The following is a 5,000-nucleotide window of genomic DNA, read 5'->3' as shown; positions in this document are numbered from 1 at the left end:
ACATAACTAATATTTCAGTCGTCTGACGTCCCTGCTTAGTAAATGATGCAGGACCACATACATAGATGATACATACTGTAAACTGGGGAGGACAGTGTGAACCGCACTCGACCCAGTCACCCTATCTCACAGTCCACTCTGTGTGTAACAAAGCGAAAGCACCAAAGCACTATCGTTCAACAACATCCATTTTATCCTCGCTGCCACAGGACACTATCCAAAGAACGACAAGAGGAACGTCACGTCCACTAATAAGACAGAATGTCTCACACCACCCGCAAACAACGCAGCTCAAATCAGCCAGCAACACCCACAGTGGTCCACCCAGTATCAACACAGGACGCAACGCCACGCCACAACACAAAAGGTACAAGTAATAAAATACCCTTTGGCCACACTCCTTATAAAGGCATCGAACCAACCCACCACCTGACACCAGCCAAACGTACATCCTGATTTGACACATCTCTGGCAACCTAACCCACGTTGGCCCTTAACCTAACCCACGTTGGCCCTTAACCTAACCCACGTTGGCCCTTAACCTAACCCACGTTGGCCCTTAACCTAACCCACGTTGGCCCTTAACCTAACCCACGTTGGCCCTTAACCTAACCCACGTTGGCCCTTAACCTAACCCACGTTGGCCCTTAACCTAACCCACGTTGGCCCTTAACCTAACCCACGTTGGCCCTTAACCTAACCCACGTTGGCCCTTAACCTAACCCACGTTGGCCCTTAACCTAACCCACGTTGGCCCTTAACCTAACCCACGTTGGCCCTTAACCTAACCCACGTTGGCCCTTAACCTAACCCACGTTGGCCCTTAACCTAACCCACGTTGGCCCTTAACCTAACCCACGTTGGCCCTTAACCTAACCCACGTTGGCCCTTAACCTAACCCACGTTGGCCCTTAACCTAACCCACGTTGGCCCTTAACCTAACCCACGTTGGCCCTTAACCTAACCCACGTTGGCCCCTTAACCTAACCCACGTTGGCACCTTAACCTAAGTTACGCTGCACCTTAACCTAAGTTACGCTGCACCTTAACCCAAGTTACGCTGCACCTTAACCCAAGTTACGCTGCACCTTAACCCAAGTTACGCTGCACCTTAACCCAAGTTACGCTGCACCTTAACCCAAGTTACGCTGCACCTTAACCCAAGTTACGCTGCACCTTAACCCAAGTTACGCTGCACCTTAACCCAAGTTACGCTGCACCTTAACCCAAGTTACGCTGCACCTTAACCCAAGTTACGCTGCACCTTAACCCAAGTTACGCTGCACCTTAACCCAAGTTACGCTGCACCTTAACCCAAGTTACGCTGCACCTTAACCCAAGTTACGCTGCACCTTAACCCAAGTTACGCTGCACCTTAACCCAAGTTACGCTGCACCTTAACCCAAGTTACGCTGCACCTTAACCCAAGTTACGCTGCACCTTAACCCAAGTTACGCTGCACCTTAACCCAAGTTACGCTGCACCTTAACCCAAGTTACGCTGCACCTTAACCCAAGTTACGCTGCACCTTAACCCAAGTTACGCTGCACCTTAACCCAAGTTACGCTGCACCTTAACCCAAGTTACGCTGCACCTTAACCCAAGTTACGCTGCACCTTAACCTAACTTACGCTGCACCTTAACCTAACTTACGCTGCACCTTAACCTAACTTACACTGCACCTTAACTGTCACATGTAACGTCACAGGAATGTAGCTTTGCCTAACAGCAACCCTCTGAACATAGTTCACTGCTTGGATCCTCTGGTGTCATGTGTATTTCTTGATGCCATGGTGCGTACCCTCACATAAAGGTCTTTCGAGTGTTGCGTACTTTCTACACAGTCCCGCTAACCACTGGAAGGGTGTACCGCTACAGAACGAATATCGCCCTCCCCTCCTGCCCTTCCAAGCTGGTCGGTCAGGCGTTTGTTTGTGAAATGAGCCTTGCAGCTGTTCAGTTGCATTCGGTTGTCGATGCAGTCAGTGTACGTTGTGGTACGGCCTGTGTGGACTGTCCGCTGATGTACGCGTAACCCACACTGATCATCCGTCGTTACGTACTGAGTGACATAATGTGGCACATGCTTGACCGTACACCGGCTGCGCCCTACAATGGCGAATCATAAGGGCCATATGTTGTGCACGATGCTACTTGTCTCGTCTCCCCATTACAGCGAGATTGCACTGTTGTACGCCGTACAGACATGTGGTAGGTAGGTACGGACGAAAGTATTGCATGTTGGCCCCCCCCCCCCCCCTCCTCCCTCTGCCGGGAATCAGCGTGAGCCGTCTGTTGATGTAGCGACGAGGGTTTTCCTATTTAATCGTATTGCCCCACACAACATGATAGCACGGTGGACCGCGTTCCACATCTGCGACATGCTACAGAGGCCGGTTGACAGTCGACCGCGCAAGGGACATTGCACACGTGCGCGGACCATCTTCCACGTGTTCTCTCGTGTACATGCCGCAGTGTGTATGTGGGCTGATGTAGCGTGTCGTGACACATAACATGCAGGCATGCCAGAATCGTAGATTTCGCAAATGTAGATTGACGTATACGTTTGCTGCCAAAGATCCGCAAATGAACTGGAAATCAGTTGTTGAGCGGTTGTTCGCGCTGCAGGTGCATCGGTGATAGCGACGATCGGTACATCTATGAACCGGTTGTTTCGGCGGTACCCGCCATGCCCCCGAACCTGAGTTGGCCATGTGGGTATGAAGCGATACGAGGCTGTGGCTTGGCGGGACAGTCCCCGGCCGGTGAGGGGGGGCCGCCCGGCGTGCTGGCCGCGCGCTGCGTGAGCGCACGCACTACAGCCGGCTGGTGGGGGGCGCCCAGTGGCAGGAGCGCCGGCCGACGGGCCCGGCTGGCGTCCCAGCTATGCGCCGGCGCACCCTGCGCGCGGCGCCAGGCGGCCAAAGTGGGTTCTGCCGAGCCCGGTGCGAAGCGCGGTGGACATCTGCAGTGTGCTGGTCCGATTGCGGACTGTGTGCGTTGAGGATGCGCCGCCGCCCGGCACTCGGCGTCGCGACGCCGTCTGCTGCTCGGTCGCCCCCAGCGGTTCTCGCAGGTGGTTTGTATCGCAGCTCTGCGGACGTGTTGGCGCGTGCGCTGTGCTGGGAGAGTTCGCTTCTGCACCCAAGTGGGGCTTTGCCCTTCTGTGGCGCTGGCGTTGGAGCTGCCGGTCACCGTAGGTGGCGCGTGTTGTTTCCCGCCGGCAATGCCACGACAGCACGCTCCCGGGCCTCTGTCGGCAGCGGCAAGCTCAGTTGGGAGCACGGGTGTTCGCACTGAAAGCGTCTACTCGCCCATCTCCGGGCGATTGCGCCTCTCTCGAACCCGACCAAGTACTTAGGACGGCGCTGCGCGCCGCCGGGACCTGAGAGGGTTTCGAGGTGTATCGTGCAGGGGAGCTCAGCCTCCTCCTGTTTGCAGAATAATTGAGCGGACGCTTGCGTGTTCGCGCGGGCCCTCGGGACACACTCCCGGGCGGCCGGCTGCTCAGCTCTCGTTGACGCAGCTCCCTGGTTGATCCTGCCAGTAGTCATATGCTTGTCTCAAAGATTAAGCCATGCATGTCTCAGTACAAGCCGCATTAAGGTGAAACCGCGAATGGCTCATTAAATCAGTTATGGTTCCTTAGATCGTACCCACGTTACTTGGATAACTGTGGTAATTCTAGAGCTAATACATGCAAACAGAGTCCCGACCAGAGATGGAAGGGACGCTTTTATTAGATCAAAACCAATCGGATTGGCTCGTCTGGTCCGTTTGCCTTGGTGACTCTGAATAACTTTGGGCTGATCGCACGGTCCTCGTACCGGCGACGCATCTTTCAAATGTCTGCCTTATCAACTGTCGATGGTAGGTTCTGCGCCTACCATGGTTGTAACGGGTAACGGGGAATCAGGGTTCGATTCCGGAGAGGGAGCCTGAGAAACGGCTACCACATCCAAGGAAGGCAGCAGGCGCGCAAATTACCCACTCCCGGCACGGGGAGGTAGTGACGAAAAATAACGATACGGGACTCATCCGAGGCCCCGTAATCGGAATGAGTACACTTTAAATCCTTTAACGAGTATCTATTGGAGGGCAAGTCTGGTGCCAGCAGCCGCGGTAATTCCAGCTCCAATAGCGTATATTAAAGTTGTTGCGGTTAAAAAGCTCGTAGTTGGATTTGTGTCCCACGCTGTTGGTTCACCGCCCGTCGGTGTTTAACTGGCATGTATCGTGGGACGTCCTGCCGGTGGGGCGAGCCGAAGGCGTGCTTGCGCGTCCCGAGGCGGACCCCGTTGAAATCCTACCAGGGTGCTCTTAGTTGAGTGTCTCGGTGGGCCGGCACGTTTACTTTGAACAAATTAGAGTGCTTAAAGCAGGCAAGCCCGCCTGAATACTGTGTGCATGGAATAATGGAATAGGACCTCGGTTCTATTTTGTTGGTTTTCGGAACCCGAGGTAATGATTAATAGGGACAGGCGGGGGCATTCGTATTGCGACGTTAGAGGTGAAATTCTTGGATCGTCGCAAGACGAACAGAAGCGAAAGCATTTGCCAAGTATGTTTTCATTAATCAAGAACGAAAGTTAGAGGTTCGAAGGCGATCAGATACCGCCCTAGTTCTAACCATAAACGATGCCAGCCAGCGATCCGCCGCAGTTCCTCCGATGACTCGGCGGGCAGCCTCCGGGAAACCAAAGCTTTTGGGTTCCGGGGGAAGTATGGTTGCAAAGCTGAAACTTAAAGGAATTGACGGAAGGGCACCACCAGGAGTGGAGCCTGCGGCTTAATTTGACTCAACACGGGAAACCTCACCAGGCCCGGACACCGGAAGGATTGACAGATTGATAGCTCTTTCTTGATTCGGTGGGTGGTGGTGCATGGCCGTTCTTAGTTGGTGGAGCGATTTGTCTGGTTAATTCCGATAACGAACGAGACTCTAGCCTGCTAACTAGTCGCGTGACATCCTTCGTGCTGTCAGCGATTACTTTTCTTCT

At 54.0% G+C, this 5,000-nt stretch overlaps 1 non-coding gene across 1 annotated transcript in view; it reads left to right on the top strand.

The window, feature by feature from the left end:
* The first annotated feature begins 3,527 nt into the window (after positions 1-3,527).
* The window catches only part of LOC126321819 (small subunit ribosomal RNA), a 1,893-nt gene continuing 420 nt past the window's right edge, over positions 3,528-5,000 (top strand). Inside the window, exon 1 of the ribosomal RNA XR_007558556.1 lies at positions 3,528-5,000. This exon is cut by the window's right edge and continues 420 nt beyond it. This is a non-coding gene — a ribosomal RNA (small subunit ribosomal RNA).

Source organism: Schistocerca gregaria, unplaced genomic scaffold (genome assembly GCF_023897955.1).
Source record: "Schistocerca gregaria isolate iqSchGreg1 unplaced genomic scaffold, iqSchGreg1.2 ptg000772l, whole genome shotgun sequence".
In the NCBI taxonomy this organism is placed as follows: Eukaryota; Metazoa; Arthropoda; class Insecta; order Orthoptera; family Acrididae; genus Schistocerca; species Schistocerca gregaria.
The sequence above is the reverse complement of the archived record's forward strand: the minus strand, read 5'-3'. Positions and strand labels throughout refer to the sequence as shown.